Consider the following 20,603-nt stretch of genomic DNA (forward strand, 5'->3'; position numbering starts at 1 on the left):
AGTTCGGGCTCACATCCACCCGAGGCTCCTTGGAAGAAGGACCTGGTGGTGCTCTTCCCTGCACGCAGCCAGTGACAGCGGCATGCACCTCAGCTCTACTGTGACCTACATGGGCACCGTGAGGAGGAGTGGACGCCAGTTAGCTGGACAACAGCCCCTTCAGAATCCAAGGGCTGAACATGAAATAGAAAAACAAAACAAAAGCAAGACCCATAACCCGCCGTATCGGGTCCATTCTGACTCCTGGCGACCCTTTGGGACAGGGTGGAACTGCCCCTGTGGGTGTCTGAGACTGTATAGAAAGCCCTGTCTTTGTCCCTAGGAGTGGCTGGTGGTTTTGAACTGCCGAATTTGCGGATCGCAACCACTACAGCCACCAGGGCTCCCTCCAAACGTTTGTAGGGTGAAAACCCATTATCTCTTCATTTCATTTTTTCCCACACATTTTCCGAAGCCCCTTGCATATAACCTTCCTTGTGTGGTTTGCGACTTGGGATCGATCCACTCCTCCAGCCTCTCTCTTTGTCCCACCCTAGCCTGTTCTTTTGGTGTATTCTGTCTCCTCTGCCATTCTGTCTGCAGTCAGCCTGCCCCTACCTCAGTCCTTTTCGCTCGGTCCCTCTGACCCCGTCTCAGGTTCCTGTCTCCTATCTTGCCTCCGACCTGCCCCACCACCCTCAGTCCCTTGGTCCCCTGTCTCAAGGCCTCCATCTGTCCTCTGTCCCTTCACCTGCCCTTCTCTGTGGGCGCTGTCGGCTCTCAGCACCACTTCTGCCTGTCCCTGAGGACCTGCTCTTGTTTTCTTTCTCGGGCAGACCAGCTTCCTCTGTCACGCCCCTGGATCCAGCTGTCTGCCCTGCCTGCCTCTTCACTTCATCACCCACCTCGGACTAATTCTGTCTACCGCCCAATGTCATACGCCCCAGGGAGCCACCTCATCTGCCTGCTCCAGCTAGTCCCACCGGGCTGTGGGTCACTACCACCCTTAGGAGTCAATTGCCATGGTCAGGCTGACCGTTCTGGGCAATCTCTGTGACCAGGGTCAGTGACCTCTGAGCTCTGCACCGGGCAGCCAGCCTCCTGCTAAACGCATGATCGCATCCTGTCCGAGCTGCAGCCCGTGAGGCACATGGTAACATGCCCATGCCAGTTGACACCGAGGAAGGGTCACACGGAGAAGGACATCCTACTTGGCAGGGGAAAGAAATAAGAAGCAGGCTCTCCAGGAGATGGCTTGGCACAGTGGCCGCATCCTGGGCCTGGGCATAGGAAGAATCGCGAGGATGTCCCGGGACCAGGCAGCGTTTCCTTCTGTGTGTAAGGTAGGTCCCTACGGTCTGAACCGACTCAATAGCACCGAACATCAACAAGGGTCGCATCACCCCAATCACGGCTGCCCTGTGTGCCCCCCAGGGCGTTCACGAGCTGATTGGGGGTGGTAGACCACAAGAGCCTTCTCTTGGGTGCCTTTGGGTTGCTTCAAATCTCCAGGGTTTGAATTAGCAGTAGAGCTTGTTAACTGTTTGTACCAACCAGGTGCCCCATAGAGTTGTGGAAAGGTAGGCGTAGAGCGTTGAAAACTTTTTGCCCAGGGACCCTCTGCTTTTGTGTGATGGGGCTGAGTGGGGTCTTCCCCTGGAAGCCAGCACAGCACCACCCTCCTTTCCGATGCAGCGCTTATCTGACGTTCATCATTGCATCGTGCAGCTCTGGAGGTAACGCGTGTCTCACTCACTTGCTGTCTCCAAGACGACTGACTGCGAGCAACCCTATACATCCTGTGGGTTTCTGAGATTGCAACTCGTTACGGGAATAGAAAGCCTCTCCTTTCTCCAGCAGAGCAGCTGGTAGATTAGAACTGCTGACTTTGTGGTTAGCAGCCTAACACCTAACCCACTACGCCACCAGGGCCCCCTCAAGGCGTTTCTAGTAAGTTGTTAGGTTCTGATGCTGAGTAGAACCTACCTGTCCTTTGCACACTTGGGAAGCCCCTCGGCTGTCAGTGAAGTTTCAACATGAAATAGAATTTCCATAAGACCTCCACCAAGAGCTAGAATTGCACACAGTAATATTTTCACATGCGTGGGGTTTGAGGCAGGTCTTGGGAATAGGCAAAGGGCTCACATAAACACCAAAGTCATGTTTCAGCATTGCTGACTGATTTAGGGTAGCTTTGTAAGTTTCCCTCCTCGGCCATATTTAAAAACCGTGGGGAGCTCTGGCTTCAGAGAGATTCGAATAGCCAGTCCTTACTGTTCATGGAGTTTATGCCCACACGCTCTGTAATCGGTAAGGACTGTGTGTGGACATAGGAGGTGGATGTGTACTAGGGAGGGGCCGATCATCTCTACACAATCCACACTGAACAAAGGGTGTGCAAACTTACTGGCACTCCGTGAAATCTGCCGTGATGAAATTTAAGAGCTGAAAAATGCAGGGTGGAAACGGGCTTAGCAGTGAGTGACCTTCCGTTTCCCATCCCTGCCTCCTGATTAAGATTCCTTGACCTCCTTGCCACGGGGGCCTTGGAGGCACCACAGGAGCTTTACACAGAAGCTGCTAATCCTCAGCCGCTCATTCCATCTCCATCTGGCAGCTGCTCCTGCTCACAGCCAGGGCTCGGGGAGTGGCCCACAGGCTGGGCAGGATTAGAGGTCTGGCCCAGAGAGTCTGTGTAACTGAGACCTAGAGACTGTCCCCACTCAGACTCGTGTGCTCTCTCGTCTCTGCCGGCTCCTAAGGGAAGGGGGTGGACAAACACAGATAGACAGACATTCTGTAGTTGAGTCGATTCTGAAGGGACCCCAGAGGACAGAGTAGAACTGATCCAGAGGTTCCTGAGACTGCACATCACTAGGGGGACAGTCAGCGTTCTCTTTCTCCACCGTGTGGCTGCGTGGTTTGAGCCACCTGCCTTTCTCTTAGCAACCCAGCACTTGACCCAGTGAGGCACCCAGACTCCTCAAAGCCAAGTCTGTTGCCATCAAATTGATATTTACTTATCATTCCACTGTCATCGACTCTTTTTGACTCCATAGGGGCCTTAGATAGTCTTTCTTTGACTGTAAATCTTGAGGGGACCAGGAAGCCTCATCTTTCTCTCTAGGAATGACTGGTGGATTCAAACTGTGGACCCTGGCATTAGTCACCCGATGTCTAGAACACGGTGTCTGCAGGGGTCCTTAAGGGATGAGGAAAGGGAAGGATAATTATACTAGTGGCTGCAACTTGCTGGATAACTGTTTTTTCTTAACCAAATGTGCAATTTGGGTTTGTTAGACGCATCCAGGGCACCATGACCTGTTGGCCTAGAATAACATTTCCATAGATGGCCCGAGCCGACATTGAGCTGTGGCGGGCCAGGTGCCTGGAGCTTGCCCAACACACTTGAGACACTGTCCCATTCCTGACTGGTCCGATACCCTCCGAGCAGGAACAAGCCCCCAGGGAGAGGCTCTGCCTGGGAAGGACTCGGGGTTGGAATGTGGGCTTATAAGCACACCCACCAAGGGGACGCAGGAGATGGTTTAGGAAAGAGTGGCCAAGGTGCGGCGAAGGAAGCAAGACGAGAAGGGGGAACTCTCTTAAGATAATAATGTCTGACAGGAGACCAGGTATACATACTGGTTGGGGCGGAAGCTTTGCTATTCGATGGATACAGAAATTGGGAACAAGTGTTGTTCTCACTTTCAACTGGACTCTAAGGTACTGTGTTGTCAAATGAAGACATCTTGCAGCTTTGCTTACGGTATGATTCTGTTTGGTAGAAGAGAAATCAGCAAAGCATATATGCTGTCTACATACTCGTATGTGATTTGTCATCTATGTGAGCAACTCCAGCCCAACACTGGATAATGAGAAGAAGGGTGGGGGAGGGTGATCACATGTTTCCTTTTACATGTACATCTTACTTTTTTTAAACACTTAGTAAGTGAGCCCATGTTAATTTTTATAATTAGAATAAAACTTTAAAATAAGAAAACACTGGTAGGGAGAAAAAGGAAACTAATTAAATTTACACTGGGATGATTCTTTCAAGTTTTATTAGTCACTTAACAGTTTTGGTGTCCAAAAATTCACATCATACAATTCAGGGTTTAAACATATTAAAACAAGTTATGTAGTCATCATCACAACAAATTTTTTTCTTTCTTGTACTCAGTAGCTCCCCATGACACCCCCTTCCTTAACCCAAGAAACTATAAATCCAATCACTACCTCTATAGATTTACGTATCCTGAATTTCATGTAAATAGAAATTTACACCTCTCCAAAAAGAAGCCAGCAACAATAACAAAGAAAACCCCCAGTAGAGAAGAACGTGTAAAATATTAAAACTAGAACAAATTAAAGATGGGTCAAAAGGAAGAGCAAATGATGTTGAATTGTAACCTAACTACATCTGCATTTGCCCACTTTCCAATGCTCTCTGTCTGAGAGCAAAGTTACTCACATCTTGGTCGATGGTCAAAGGTGTTTCACCGGAGACTCGAGGACCACGCAAGGACCCTGCAAATGGATTTGGGGCTTTCACTGTCATCCGTAGCCTTCTGCAAACTGGGTAATCAGAATTTAAGCTCTAATACCAGTTCCTCCTCTGGTCTTGGATTTTATTACTTATAATCCTTGAATCACAGAGACTGGTGGCATTTGTTTGACATTGACCATCCTTGGTGCAGAGATGAGAAAAACAAGCCTGAAGAGGCTACATTCCTTCAGGTCACACGGTCTATAAATAAGCAGAGTTAGCTTTTAGATGTTATTAGAGTACACCCTCTCTGTTCAATGCTACTTTGTCCTTTCTGTCATTTGTGGTACAGTGGGTTAAATGTTGGGCTGCTAAACAGAAGGTTGACGGTTTGAACCCACTAGCCACTCCATGGGAACAAGATAAGGCAGCCTGCCTCTGGCAGAGATCGTAGCCTCAGAGACCCCACAGAGCAGTTTTGTCCTGTAAGGTCTCAGTGAGTTGGAATCTACTCGATGGCCGTATGTTTGGGGTAGCTTTTGTACAGTGGGGAATCTGTACAGTGGGGAATCTGTACAGTGGGTAATCTGAAATTCATTGAACCGTGAACTAGGTATAGAAGACAAAGCTCACCTATGGTTCACCCCTGATGGTTTCTAGCCCACAAGGCTTATGTTTCCAAAAGTATTTTTTGCGTCTACTTGCTGTAAAGTGGAAGGCATACTCTTGAAGTAGCAATGCTTTGGAGGCTGGTTTGCTTCTCTGCCAGTTCACAAAGCCAGCAGTGTTCTGGAAGCATCCCCGTGGCTGTGATTTCTTGGTGCTCAGTCCGTCGTGGGATATAGAGATGAGGGTATATAGAGAGAGGCCGAGCTGGAGCTACAGGGAAGAAGAAGCCGAGAGGGGAAGCTCCCAGTGTGCTGAACAGCAAGACTGGGCACTGACCCGGAACACAGAGCCATGGGGGGCTTGCGTGGGTAGGGTTGTTGGAAGCATCGGCGAGAGCGCTGCTAAGAGGAATGGAGCCATTGATGATTTTTCATTAGCCAAGTGTGTGCAGTGTGGGGGCTGGCCATACTTATTTATTTCCAATGTCTTTCTAAAACTAATTGTCCCTGATACACATGGGCTTCCATTACAGAGCTTGATGTAATTTGCTCTGATTTCTCAGCACAAGACATTAGGAGCTTTTTTATTAGCCATAAAACATCTGAGTAAGTTTTCTCACAGGTGAGAGACACTGTTATTATGGTAGCTGTTTAGTTTTCTGTTCATTTTGTTGAAACCTGAGCAATTTCCAGTCTGGGTGGAGAGGAAGGTGGTGTTCCTATGAGTGGATTTTTGAGTCAGGAAATGGTTTACTGTGTGCTTTGATACTGAAAGGAGGAGATGTTACTGCCGCTTCTTATCCTGTTGTGGTTGTGTACTGTGGAGTCAATTCTAACCCATCATGACCCGAGGGGGCAGGGCAGAACTGGGTTTCCTGCGCTGTTGGGAACACTTCTCGGGGGGGACCTAGTCTTCAGGAGAGCAGGCTGCCAGGTCTCTTCTCCTGTGGACTGGCTGGTGGGCTTGGACCTCTTTTTTGGTTACAGCCAAACACTCTTTGCACCACGGGGCCTCCTCCTCTTTATGCAAATCCCTGTTAACTCCTTGAAGCTTGCTGGGCTGGTGTTAGAAGAACTAAATTGTATGCCTCATGTTGTACCCTTATCCTTGCAGTAAGCAGAGTAATTTCCCAAGGTTGAAGTGGGGGAGGAGAGGGAAGCCAAGCTCGCATGTCTCTAGTTGATGAGAGGTGGGTGGCAGAGAAGTGGGTCAGCTGTTTGGTGTTTGTCCGTCCACAGCCATCATCAGGTCATGTTTCCGTGTTGTTGCTGTTCCTTGACCATGTATAACCATCAATTATTATTAACTACTTTGACCTATTAGTTTTGTAGTAACTGGTAGGTCGTGCCACCTAGTAAGGAACCCTGGTGGTAGCACAGTGGTTATTCACTTGGCTGCTAATCAGAAGGTCAGTTGTTCAAATCCACCAGCCCCTCTTCGGGAGAAAGGCATGGCAGTCTGCTTCTGTCAATGTTTACAGCCTTGGGCACCCATGGGAGAAATGCTGCTCATCCTATAGGATTGCTCTGAGTTGATTTCAATGGTAGTGGTTTGGGGTCACATGTTAGTACTTTCTATGTGATTGAGTACTTTCTATTGAGTACTTTCTATGTGATTCGACTTGAATTTCATTTTCCATGAATATCACATCAAGCACAAATGAAGTCATCATAAAGAATATATTCATAATGATATAATAAATTAATACCATCATAAATACAGCATGCCTCGCTATATATACACCCCCCTTTGCAGATCCGCACTGATTTACAAATGGGAGGTTGGTGGCAGCCCTGCGTCAAACAGGACTATTGGTGCCGTTCTCGCATCTGCGCATGCTCACGCCGTGTCTGCATCACGCTGTGGTCATTCTTGGAGGCTTTCAGACTGGGTCATCGTGCCGCCGCACACTTCATAGACGACTGTAAAGTGCAGACGTTACCCCTCTATGGCCCCGGGAAGCCACGACGTTGGAGTACCCTGCTTGCCCACAGTGTCTCTGAGGCACGCCCATAGCAGCCCTTTCCCATCGGTGATGTCTCTGCGTGCTGGACACATTTCCTGGCAGTCTGAGACTTACATTTTCATCCCGTGTCTTTGGGCGAGCAGTTTGATTTGGGGTTTTATTTTGACAGTAGGCTTTCCATTTGAAAAGGGATGGTTTAGACCACTGCCATCCAACAGGGAGTAAACAGTAGGGTCTGCGTTTACCCTCCCAGCTAAAGATACGAAAGAAGGGCTTTCACGGCACTGTGTATCAGACAACAAAGGACAGTGATCCTGGAGACAGGAGAGACATCTGAGGTGGCTTTATGCTGTGGCCGCTTACTGCCCATGTATAGGGAGGGGCAACCAAGGTGGAGTCAGCCGACCCTGGAAGGAAGAGACCAAGGTGGCAGGCGTTTGCAGGGCAGAGGTTCAGAGAGGAGGGCGCTATGGGAGAGAGTGCTTCCAGACCCGCGGAGGCCCTCCGGAGAACTCCGCAGAGCAGCACATCTTTGTGAGGCAGTCTGCCCCAGGCCGGGGAAGGAAGGTTCCCTGCGAGCTGGTCTTAGCCGTGCACTCCTCGTACCCCACACCCCAACTACTACACCAGGCCAGTGGTTGTTGGACCTCTGCCTCCTCACTCTCAAATAGCCCCCTTTCTACCACAGTCCAAAGGAGGGCACTTTTGGCAACACACTCCGGCTTCTGTGAAGACTCTGAGCCTGACAATCCCCCTAGTTTAGGAAATAGCGGAAGATGCCCAGGCAGATCTGTTGTGATGTTTCTGAACAACAACGCCAGGATCCAGGTAACCCAGGAAAGCGGGGTGGCTGTGCAGAGCACTTCTGCTTCTTTGGCTGTGGGGTGGGGTGGGGAGCAGCGAGGACTGTGCTGGTAGGGGGGTTGGGACCTCCCCTCGCCAGGCAGGTCTGAGCCCTTTGTAAGAAGAGATTGCACACTTGGGCCCCTGTGGCCTGATAGCACACTGTCTGTCAGCTTTGGCGCCTCAGATCTACAGACCTGAGGGATTTCTGATACCTGGTGGCTGACTGTGTGATGCGTGCAGTTCTTGCGGCTTTAGGGACCAGCATCTCTGTTGTTGCTAGTTGTTGTTGATGGTTGCTGCTGAGTCGATGCCCACTCACAGTGACCTCATGTCCCAAAGGGTTTTCTGTTCACCGGGTTTTTCTCCAGCAGAGGCCATGAGTGGGTTCGAACCACCAACGTGTCAGAAGCCTAGTGGTTAACTGTGTGTCCCCGGGGCTCCATGGGACCTGTTATGAACAAGATAAGATTCCTTGTGGAGCTCAGTCTGGTAGAGGAGGCCCTCAGTCCACCAGCGTCTGTCAGGTCAGTCTAAGTCTGATGAAAACTAAAACAAGCATATACAGAGTAACCGGCAGTGGAGGACACTGCCTTGTGGACGGGGTGATCAAGGAAGCCGTTTTTGCGGCCAGGCTGTTTGAGCAGAGACCTGAATGCAGTGTGTCTGGGAGGAAGGGGCAGGGAGCCGAGTGGTCAGACAGGAGGGTGCTGTGCCAGGACCCTGTGGGCCCAGTGCAGGATGAGCACAGCGAGAGGGAGAGGGACAGGAGATATCCTCATGGGAGCAGGTCCCTCAAAATTCTGCGTGGCTGTGAGGTTGTGTGTGTCCTCGGGTCCTGGGCAGAGGCGCCCTTGGACTGTGGGGTGTGGGGACCCTGTTGCATTCCCGAGGGGACGGTGCCTTGGGCTTGGGCTGAGCCAGGTGGTCAGAGTCTGGGTGTTTGGAACCAGGTCTGGCAGGATGAGCTGGTGCACTTGATGTGGTGGATGAGGGCGGGGAAGGAGTTAAACAGTGACTCTACAATTTTTGGTCTGAAATAACTAAAAGAATGGAGTATACTTTTTAGGGACACAGGAAGGCTGGGAGAGAAGTCACTGTGGGTTGGGAGCCAGGTGGGCGGGCATCCACCGTTTGATTTGAGACATGGCAGTTTCCTGTTGGTGATGGCGGAGAGGCTTCTGGGAACAGCCTGGAGGTAAACTGAGGCCATGGCTGGGCAAGTACTAAAAGGGTGGTTCACAGACAGAGAGATGTCGAAGTAGTTTCCACACAGGCTCCAAGAAGTGGCTTCTCTGAGGCTCTGTGTCTCATACCCGGTCATCCCTGACCTTTAACTAACATGATTATGTTTATGATTGTGATGATGTTGTGTCTCCCTTTAGATTCGGCTTGAAACTGAAGGTCATCTGTGAAGTGACCTATTTTCAGTGGCTGGAAAGGCTGGACACTGCTGGGCTTCCTTTGTTCCTGCAGGTCAGGGCTTCTTAAAGAGCATCATAGATGCATTCTGGTTACTTGTCTGCCTAGGAGTGGGCTGATGGCACTGACCGCACAGGGCTTGATGTCTGCTCTGGCTCTTCTGTGAAGGAGGCTTGGGAGTGGATCCCAGCTGGACTGATTCCCTGTAGTGGACAGTCAGCATCCTGAGGATCACTCACTTGCATTATAAGGAAGTGGAACCGTCTCAAGGGTCCCCCCAGCCGTACAGCCCTCTGCCTGTGTTTCCAACGCGAAGTCTGTGTGGACTCCTGCTGTCTCATGGGCCCCTCCTGGCTCCTCACCCAACCTGAGCCTTTGCACGTCTTCCTCCTCCTCCTCTTCCTCCTCCTCCTCCCTTTCTTCCATAGAGAAAAATGAATTTATAGAAAGTCTTATCATCTTCTTTATTAGGAGACAGGAAGCCCCCAAAGGGGGCTTAAAAAGATTAATGGAAAATGGAATGAAAATATCATGGAACTTTTCCATGAAGGTTCAGAAGCCCTGTGTGTAGTTTCCGGCCACCCTTAAAGGGTGTCAAGTGACACTCTTAACTCTTCAGAATCAGGTGAAAAACTTTAAAAAGTCACAGTTGAGTCAGTTCCAACTCAGGGCCACCCTTTGTGTGTCAGAACAGCAAGCTGCCCAAGGGGATTGGTTGGCTCTTCAGATGCAGGTCACCAGGCCTTTCTTATGAGGCACCGTTGAGTGGCCTGCAGCCGCCAACCTCTCGTTAACAGATGAGTATGTTGCCACCACTCGTACTTCCCAGCGACAATGACTCCTCCTCCTCCTCCTCCTCCTCCTGCTCTTCCTCCTCCTCCTCGACGCTGCAGGGCCACATCCATGCTCAAATATTAAGCGTGGACGCTGCAGGGAGACAGCTTTCTTTCATCTGAGTGCTCTTCAGCTGCCTGTACCAACTTCTCTGAGCCCAGAATCACTTTCTCGTGAGAAGTAGGTGACAAGATACCAAAATAAAGAGTGACCTTCTGAATGTGCTTCAGTCCGGCAGCGGGGGCTTTTTGGAATCCCCAGTTGCATTTTGAGAGAGAGGAGGGCCAAGTTAGGTTTGGGCTCGCCTCCTTCCCAAATCTCCCACCCCAAACGCTTTGATCTGGGAGGCATGTCTGATCCTCAGCCAAGTCTGCTGGAACTGTACCCAGAGCGGGAAATATTTCTCCTCTTTTGGGTGGATTTGTACGTGTATAGACCCCTAGCCATGAGAATGGAGCCCAGTGCAGGCACCTGGGTCTTGAGGAGCTATCGGCCGGCAGGGAGGGAGGGAATGGTGGGAAACACAGAGGCAGAGCTCTGTCCTGAGTCCCTTTTAACCCAAGTCCATCAGTGCCAGACCTCTTACCCTTCGGGGAGAAGAAGACGGTACCAGGACTCAGCTTGCCCTTTCCCCGGAATGTATGGTTGGTCCTCTCCTGTCAGCGGTTTCACATTCAGTCAGCCACAGATCCAAAACACTCAAGGGAGTTAGGGAGGAAAAAAAAGAAGCCAGTAGGTGGCCAAAGGGAAGTGGATTGTGCTCTTTCCATAGCATTTACATTGTGTGAGGTTTTATTACAAGCAATTTAGAGATGGCTTAGAGGATACAGAAGGAGCACTGGTAGTGTAGTGATTATGCATTGGGCTACAATCTTCAAGGTTGAAAGTTCGAAAACACCAGTGGCTCCACAGCAGAAAGACGGGGCTTTCTGATCCCTAAAAGAGTTATAGTCTAGGAAACTCACAGGGGGCAGTGCCACCTTGTTCTGTAGAGTCACCATGAGCTGGCAACCACTCAGTGACAGTGAGTTGAGAAAGTATACCGGGAGAGAGATGTATGGGTTTGTATGGCAATGTGACACCATTTTATATAGAGGTCTTGAGCACCCCCTACCCCCGTAAAGCTGACTGTACTCACATGTACTGTCACTGTGGTGGTGCAAATGTTTGATTAAGCACTGGACTGCTAGCAGGCAGGTGAATGGTTCAAACCCAAATAGGTGACTTCTTACAAGACAGGCCTCGTCTCCTGCTTCCAAAAGGTCCCAGCCTCAGAACCCCTGAGGAGCAGGTCCACTCAGACCCCTAGGGTTCCCTTGAGTCAGAATTGAGAACAGCATAGAACAGCAGGGGGCAGTGCCACCAGCTAGTCCACCCCTGTGATGGACTCCGTGGGTGAGATGGCTTGTTGTCGTTCAGCCACATCGATTCATTGTGCTTTGTTGCCTGTAGTCTTCATAGAAGTAGATTCCCAGGCCTTTCTTCTTGAGCTGGTGGGTGGATTTGAGCCACCAACCTCGAGCTTAGCAGCTGAAGGGAAACCAGGGCTGCGCCAACATAGGACTCGCTCACTTTGTTTTCCTTGCTGTCACTCAGCAGAGGGTGGGGAGGCCTTAGCTGCTGTCCTTCCCCTGAGAGTTGAGCCATCCTGTTTCCTTGAGCACCTCTAGCTTCTTGCCTTGTGTCCTGCTATGGGGCCTTAGTCTCGTGAATTTGTCTGAGCCTGTGCTGACTGCCCGAGCCACGTGCGGGGATCCCGTGAGCTCTTTCAGTGTACATGCCATCTGTAGGCACAATTTCTTGTCAGAAAGCCGTCTCGTGGAAAGGTTCTGCTGTGCTGGCCCATTTTGAGACATTCCAGAGAAAGAGGAAACAAAACTTTAATTTAAAAAAGGTGCTTTGTGCACTGTTTATGGGATTGTGATTTGTCGCTCATCTGGGCTCCTCTGGAACAGAGGAAGAGGCTGAGAATAGCAGGCTTTGAGAACTGTGGTAGGAAACCACCTTTCATTCTGCTAGCATTTCCTCTTCGAAAGCCAAAAGGCAAGCCTTCCCGCTCGGAGACTCAAATCCTGGAGTTGTTTGTCCTGGGTCTTAGCTGGTATGTGAGCCCCGCTCACCAGGAAGACTTACTCTGGGCCTGCTGATGCCTCAGACTTCGGCTCGGACCCCTCTGAAGGTGACCTCCAGTCTCTGCCGTGCTGTCAGAGACTCTCAGGGGAGGAAGCTTCTTAGGGTCTCCGGGGGATTCTGAGACCTGGAAGTCTTTTGAACGGTTGGGGGGTGGGATGAAGAGTAGTCCGGCTGGGGAGAAGTGAAGGTGGAACGTACTTGCTTTACTGCCGGTGATGGAAAAGGGGGGAGCCGTAGGGAAGGGGACCTGAAACTGCCACACTGGGAAAGAGAGCGAGACAGGAAAGAGAGGTACAGAGGATTGGAACATGTGTGAATAAAACAAACACACAAAGGAAGGAGACGTCATGAAAGGGACGTGTGAGCTTATCATGTAAGCCAAGTGACAAAACTAGGGGGGCCCTGCACTGCTTCGCCCCTTCTGTTGGGGATTTTGCCAAGTGCTTAGAAGAGGTGCTGTGGTCTCAGGCCCGACGCTCTCTTGTCTGTAGCCTGTTGTTCGCTGGCATTGAGCAGATGTTGACCCCGTAGTGCCCCCCGAGAGTTTTCTTGGTCCCCATCTTTAGGGAAGCTAACCACCAGGTTTTTCTGCCACACCACACAGCTGCTGGGTGAATTTGAACTGCCAGTCTCACAGTTGACAGCCAAGTGCTCAATCCCAGCACCACCAGATCCCCTTTGGAGTCGCCTACCTGAGATCTTTAGTCCTCATGACTGCTCCCCAAGAACAGCTTTCTGTAATTGGTAAGCGGACATGAGTACTAGGGGGACACAGCCCTTTTCTCTGAGGAGCTGGGCCAAACAAAGAAAGCTGAGCGCGCGCTCTCTCCCCCCCACTCCAGATGAAGCACCTGCCATAAAAGGAGGTGATGCATGCAGCCCGGTCAGGGCGTGCACCCCAGGGATCAGTGCATGAGTCACAGGGGACGACACAACGGTGGTCTTTGCTTGTCTCCTCCTGCCTGTAACTGTCACACACTGGGGAACCTTACAGAGAAGTTGGAGAAGGTGTTGGCATTTTGTTTATGTAGCGCAGCCTGGTGACCAGGGCAGAGATAAGCTGAGGTCCTGAGTTGCACCCTGAGCTCCGGGCACTGCTGTTTCGGTTTGACTTGTAGATTGTTCTCTCTTCCTGATGAGACCACGTACACTGTCCCCCAAACCTCAAGACTTGGAAGGGCATTTCTCCCGACAACTGCCGGCAATCCTAATCAAAACCAGACCTCACCACTTGACTTTCATTATGTTGTTAGAGTGCCTTTAACTCCGGGGGTGGGTGGTGGGTGGGGGGCATCCTGTATTTTGAAGAATTGCAGGGCCACAGGGAGAAGTTCCAGGAGAAGGTCTCACTTTCACATGAGGGTGTGTCGGCCTTTGAAGGTTTTACAGCTGCCTTTGGAATGTCTGTCTCAGGATGTATCTCAATGATCAAGTAGCCCTTTCGGCCTGCCTCATTTTTCAGGAGGAATGGATGGAGCCGAAAGCACACTGCGCTCCCAGGAAGAATGCAGTGCTCCTGCAGTTCTGGAGACCGTGAATGCCCCAGCTCCTTCAGAGTGTTTGTGGGCCTGGTGCTGGGCCACACACCAGGGTGACTTCCTGGTGGCCCAGCAGGCCTTGCTGGCCAAGTTCCCTGGGGGCCCCAGGGCGTGTCCCGTGTCCCGCACTTCCAGCAGCAGCCACCTTGAGCAACCTGCACAGAGAGTTTTGAGGGCCTTTGCCGCGACTGCAGTCACTTTCCGTGGAGGGAGCGTGCCAGGGGTCCATGATTGGTTCCTCTTGCAGCTTCCCTGTAAGTCAGCAGCAACCAGCCCCTGCTGGGCGTTGCCCTGGTGAGTTGCTTCTGCTTGGGGTATTCTCCCCATGGCTGGCTTCTCCTGGCTGTTCACGGGAGAAGTGCACCCCTCCTCAGGAGAGGTGTGTCCCACAGCACCCCGTCTAATCAGCCAACCAGGCACCATTGCTTCACCCTGTTTGAGTTATCAGTGCAGCATGGGTTTTCTGAGTTATGCTAGTGCCCCTCCCTGGAACGGAAAGCAGGGGCCCTGCTCCCTGCCGTATTCCCAGGGCCTGCAGCAGTGCCTGCTGGTCTATTTGTGTGTGTGTGTGTGTGTGTGTGTGTGTGTGTGTTTTGAATGATATCAAGGGCCGATGGTGTGTGTGTTGAATGAAATCAAGGGCCGATGGTGTGTGTGTGTGTGTGTGTGTGTGTGTGGAATGAAATCAAGGGCCGAGCCTGGCTTAGGACATGGGTCCTTGTCTCCGTTCCTCATTGCATGTCTACCAGGATGGCTTTAGGCCACAAAATAACTCCTGGCTCCGCCGACGGCAACTGGTTTTCTCAGAGGTTGTGGTTGGTACACTTTTCAAAACCAGTTTTACAAATGATGAATCTTAACTCACTTTCACCTTTACTTTGAAGCTCTACCTTCAGTTCAGGTAGGCTAGAGAGTATCTGTAAATGCTGTTTCATGGTCTTTTTTTGTTTTAAACTTTTCACTTATTCCCATGTGCTGAAATGATCGTTTAAGGCGCTGTGCTAAAGGCTGTGCAGGGAATAGGTTTGGTCAGATGTAGAGGGCATCCGGAGATGGACACGGTTCTGGGCTTGGAGTCTGAAAACCCAAGTCCGCTTCTGCACTGTGCACGTCGCCCCCTCTTTCCAGCACGCATGAGTTAGCATCCATCATCGGAGGTGGATCCCTGGATCGCTTCCCAAAATGGATTTTTCTTTTAATCGCCATTTCCAAAAAGACAACCTAGTCTTAAGGAATTCATTCCTTCAGAGGCAGGACATAGCCAGGAGAAGCCGGCAGCGGTCCCGAGGGGTGCCCTGTGGTGCTAACAGGGAGCAGAAAGACAGCACGTCTGCCAACAGCTCATCACACCGAAAGCACCGACCCCAGAGGTCTCTTCGGCCTCCTTTTCCAACCTCTCAGTGTGCATGCCTCGCGGCACATCCTTCCATCAACCGAGCCATTGTTCGGCATGGACTTGTCCCCTGTCTGTGCTCTCTGGACTCTGCTGTGGCTCCGCTCTCTCCTGGACAGGTGACCACGCCACCTTTGCTGTCTCTGATACCTGGGTGGCCTTGCAAAGTGGGTGAGTCGCCAGCTCATCAGTTTCAGGTGGTACGCCCTGTGCCCTAAGGGGGCATGGGCAACAGACTGTCCCTGCAGTGACATGCAGCATCACAAGGGACTTTAAAAAGGCAAGAAAGTTGTTGGCAGCTGTGAGGGTCTATTTAAAAAAATTAAAACGGAAAGAGGCTTGAGCACATCTAGAGGCACCGTATGTCGTTGTTTATGTTTCAGTGGTTCTAACTTCCAGACCCTATTGGTGGTTTTGAGAGACACTCAGAACTTAGGACTTGGATCAGCAACTGGGTTTTTGTTTACATTGAAAACATAGCTTGGGGTTTTTTTTGTTTTTGTTTTTAATACTGTGCTCCCCAAGCCCGTCCCCCCCCATTCCCCCCTGCTCCACCCTTTTCCCCTTCATAGCTTGGGTTTTTACGATGTCATTAAGCATTGCAAATACACATGTTCAGCATTTGAAAATTCTGATAAATGATGATCAGAAACTAATGCGTTGTTTCATATATCTCCTTTGGATTCAAAAAATAGTGTGATAAAACTTGGTGTTGTATTCTTCCAACCCAAAACCATATCACTGCATCGTGTGTCCTTGTGGGCTCAGAACGACCCTTTGGACAGGGTAGCATTGGCCCTGCGGGGCCAAGACTAACTCCTGTGAGAGTAGAAAGCACCACTTTGCTCTCTCTTCTTCCCGAGAGGGAAAAAAGAAGCCAACAGATGTTAAGAGTTTGCTGTGATCCCTGGGTGGCACTAACCAGTCAAGAGATTGGTGGTCCCAGCCCACCCACGGACACCTCAGCAGACAGGGCTGGTGGTCTCATTCTGTAAGGCCACAGCCTTGACAACCCCAGCAGTTCTAATCTGCACACATGGGGCCACCATGGATCAGATTGGACTTGATGGCAAATCCAACCCAACCCAAACTCACAACCTTCGAGTCAATTCTGATTGAGCGCAACCCTACAACAGCAAAGCCAAAGCAAAACCATTGCCCCAAGTAGATTCTGATGTGCAGCAGTGTATAAGACAAAGTAGAATTGCTCCTTAGACTTTATGAGAGCAAACAGCCTCATCTTTCTCCCAAAGATCCACTGGTGGGCTTGAACTGTTGACCTTGCTGTTAGCAGCCCAGGGCCTAATTCCACAGCATCATCAGGGATCCTTAACAACAAACAATAAGAATTTGAGAACAATTTTTCATAACTTTAATGGGCCTGGAAGGAGTGAGTAGTGCCCTGATAAAGCTCAGCACATTTGTATTCTGCTCACTGCCGCAGGTTTCCGCATCTTCGGGAAGGCTGATTGCATTATAAAACGTGCAGGAAGAGACAATCTCCTACAGAGGAGAGGGCATCAGCATTTAAAGCTGGCCTCTCCTTCGACGGAAATGCACTTTGGTCTTTTTATTATCAACGCAAGCATAAAATTGAATAAATAAATAACCTTGGAAGTGCTCTTGGCAGTTTGTGCTTCTAATTACTTTCAAATTTACTTTTTCACATGGAAAAGCCAGTCTTGTTATTTTAAATGACTTCAGATGGTCCCTTCCTGTTACTGTGTCAGTTTTTAGCCATCTCCTCATTGCTGGGCACTTGAGAGGGTGACCAGGTTTTCACTATTGTACTAATAGTGCTTCCGTGAGTAATCAGTGGATGCTGGCCAGAGACAAAACCCTTCTTCTTTTAAGCAAGTTCCTGGAAATGGAACTAGACCAGGTCAGACACGATCCCTTTCTGTAATGTATCGCCAACATTCTCTGAGGGTAATTTTTTTTTAAAGCACCTACCAAGTTTGGGGTTTATCTCTATAAGTTACATTTGTTCGTAATCACAGATATATACTAAAAATCTTGTTTTAATTATTATTTGAAATGTTTGCTTTTCTGGTGAAGTGGTATTTTGCCTGTAATCTAAGCCAGGGGTGGAAAAACCTTTTTTTCTGCCCAGGGCCATTTGTATGTTTATAACATCATTCTCTGGCTGTATTGACCAAGCATTGAATTAACTCACCCCTAACTGATGGGACTGCTTCTCTTTAGTGGGGTTGTGATGTTAACTGGCATTGAGGATTGCAGGCCTCAGACGGCCCACGGGCCAGGCATCCTCCCTCCTTGGACTTGAGCCCGGCTGTTACTTTACCCTAGAGACTCTAGGTACTGTTCTTATGCACTTTCACCAATTCTTCACATATTGTGAAGAAGAAGCTCTCAAAAATTCATATCACAGATAATTTTGAAAAAACAACAAAAAACTAAACCAAACTCATAGCCATCAAGTTGACTCTGACTGATAGCTACCCTACAGGGCAGGGTAGAGCTGCCCCTGTAGGTTTCTGAGACCGTAGCTCTTTACAGAAATAGAAAGCCTGGTAGAATTTTCACCTGCCACGTGGGAGGCCTGGGTTTGTGTCTTGGCCAGTGCACCTCAGGAAGTGGTGGCCGTGGAGGGATGGTACATCCACTCTCTGTTAATGGAGTAGCCTACGCCGTTTGTACTGGGCGAGGTCCACTAGGCTGTGGAGGTATCCCACAGCAACGACCACTTCCTGGTGATGGCCCATACAGGGATTGGTTTGAACAAGACCTCTGACCTTTTTCCCCTTCAGCTTGGTGTCCTTCGGGGCTTGCTCCAACTTGTCTACGGCCATACCACTCTGAACGTGCCCGATCTTGTCTGATCTCTGAAACTAAGCAGGGTCGGGCCTGGTTATACTTGGATGGGAGACTGCCTGGGAATACCGGGAATACAGTCAGTTGTCTTTCTCCCTAGGAGCAGCTGGTGGTTTCAAACTGCTGAGCTTGTAGTTAGCAGCCCGATGCATGAACACTGTGCGGGCTGTAATAGCTACTGTTTATCAAGTGTTTTCTAGCTGCTCCTGGGTCTTGTCAGCTCTCACTCAGTTGGCCCCAGATCCACAGAGGAAAGTGCTGCCCATTCCTGCACCATCCCCATGATCAGGAGCGATCCAGGGTGTTTTCTTTGGCTGTTGTCAAACTGTGTAACCCCTCTCTGCCTCAGTTTCTCATTGCAGGGAACATTTTTGTCTCTCCAACCTTTGTGATCTGTTTCTGTGAATGGCAGCACTACTTGGGATAGGACCCAATCAAAACCAGTTAGCTACCTGGCTGTGATGACACTGGAGTCTGGGACAGACTCTTGGTTTCATAGGAATTGGTATCGCAGCTGCTGTACAGGATTTCGAGTCTCTAGGAAGCCCGTCTTCTCCTTACCAAAAACGACAACTTATCTAGCCAGTAAGCCAACTCTGCCAGGCTGAGGGGTGCCCGGGGCAAGGGTCTGGCCTGTGCAGCTGTTATCCTGGGCACCCAAGCAGCTGGAGACAAGCAGAGCTGAGTCAAGGCCGAGCAGAGTGCTCACCGGGAGAGAGTTTAGAGTTCTCGTGGACACTGGAGAAGCCCAGTCTGTGGGCAAGCCTGGGGGCAAACTCAGGGTGGGAAGTGAGGAACCAGGGGAGCGGGGTGCTCAAAAGCGGCTCACGCTGCAGCCTGGGTTAGAGAGGCACTGCTGTCTGTGGGAGTTTGGGCGGGAAAGCCAGAGAGCTACAAACAGAGAAAGTGCTGTTTGGCCTGGCTGCCTTCCAAGGGTCAGTCTAGCTCTAGCACACAGTTACTTTGGTGCCTGTCTTTCTGGAAGACGTTAATGTCTGCATGTTTTAACTTGTGCTTTTCTATGCTGGGATCCTTTCCTTGCTGATCTTGGGAGTATCCTTTTGACACCCATATGCGCAAGCCAACAATGGGTGGGCTTTTCACAGGCCCCGAGTCTTTGCTGACTCACAGTGGCCCTGTGGGGCAGAACTGCCCCTGTGAGTTTCTGAGCCGGAATGCTTTCTCCCAAGCAGCAGTTGGTGGTCTTGCACAACTGACCTTGCGAATTCTAGCCCACTGTGTAACCATGACACCACCAGGGCTCCTTGGCAAAGTAATGATAACTAAATTAATTTTGTTGTACTTTAGTAATTGCACTTGTTTGGCTGAAGAATTCTAATGATACCTTTATCCTATGGTCCAAGACCAGATAATAATGTTCACGCTAGCATGCAAGGAATTGTTTTTCATAAATGCATGAGTATGTCGTGCTTGGTTCTTGGTTTAAAAACCGTGTTTTTATATTGCACCTCTAGGAACGAGATGTATAAAGAAGCAAACCCTGTATTGGGAGAAGGGGGTTGGGAGGTTGAGGCTAAGGGCTTTCGAGATGGGTTTTCCAGTTCCCATCCTAAGCCTGCCACTTGCTGGCTATGTGGGGTTGTCATCTAGCCTCCTAGAGCATTGACTTCCCCATATGTAACTAGAGCAGGGCGCTTAGGGAGTGATGGTGAGGTGTATTTAAATGAGATGTACTCTTTAAGCTCTCAGCTCAGCACTTTGTGCTCAGCTATGCACCACCAATAGGGGTCCTGCTGATGGTGAGGCTTTTAGATGCATGCTAGTTTAAGGTGGTGTCGTGGGTTAAGCATTGGGCTGCGTAAACCACAATGTCAGCAGTTCGAATCCACCAGCTGCTCTGCAGGACAAAGATGAGTCTTTCCATTCCTGTTAATAGTTACCATCTCAGAAATCCCCGGGGGCCGTTCTACCCAGTCCTGTAGGGTCCCTGAGTCCGAATCAACTCAATGGCAGTGAGTTTGGTTCTTAAAGTTTTTATTTTGAGGCATGAGATTTCTGTCTCTTCACATGTCAGCATATTCTTTGGGTCTGCAGCTTTTCAAACCTGTAATGGTGAATAGGTACCGTGGGGTTGAAGTTTTCATCCCAGCCGTGTTTGTCCCCGGGTGACATAATGCTTTTGTGACCTTAATTTGACTTGTTGACACTCTTGTTTCATGTATGCAATAAAGCGAAGCTGAGACCCCCACCGATCCGATCTTTGCCAGGGAGGGCACAGGGCTCTCGGGGAGAGTAGGGCAAGGGCATGGAACCAGCTGGATTAGTGGGCGGTGGGGGTGGGGTGAGGAAACTAAGACAAGGATGTCCTCGCTGTTCTTAGGGATTTAATGACCTCACAGGAGAGAACAAATCCGGCGCCTGCAGAATAAATACACAGATTTCGTTCTGGTCTCTGGTCACGCAGGGAGGTAATTTTCGGTTTTCACTAGGCGCCATTAATCAGAAGGTACTATTGTGTTGGCTCTTTAACACGTGCACACATACCCCACCTAGGAAACCTTCTTTGTTTGCAAGGCTCTTTACCTTGTTAACACCTTTCGT

At 50.0% G+C, this 20,603-nt stretch overlaps 1 protein-coding gene across 2 annotated transcripts in view; it reads left to right on the top strand.

Annotated features, from left to right (window-relative positions):
- Positions 1–20,603, top strand: part of MFHAS1 (multifunctional ROCO family signaling regulator 1) — a 114,986-nt gene that overhangs the window by 79,221 nt on the left and 15,162 nt on the right. The gene's annotated exons all lie outside the window — the stretch shown is intronic.

Source organism: Echinops telfairi, unplaced genomic scaffold (genome assembly GCF_000313985.2).
Source record: "Echinops telfairi isolate 266 unplaced genomic scaffold, ASM31398v2 ScPeMD7_9;HRSCAF=40, whole genome shotgun sequence".
Classification (NCBI taxonomy): Eukaryota; Metazoa; Chordata; class Mammalia; order Afrosoricida; family Tenrecidae; genus Echinops; species Echinops telfairi.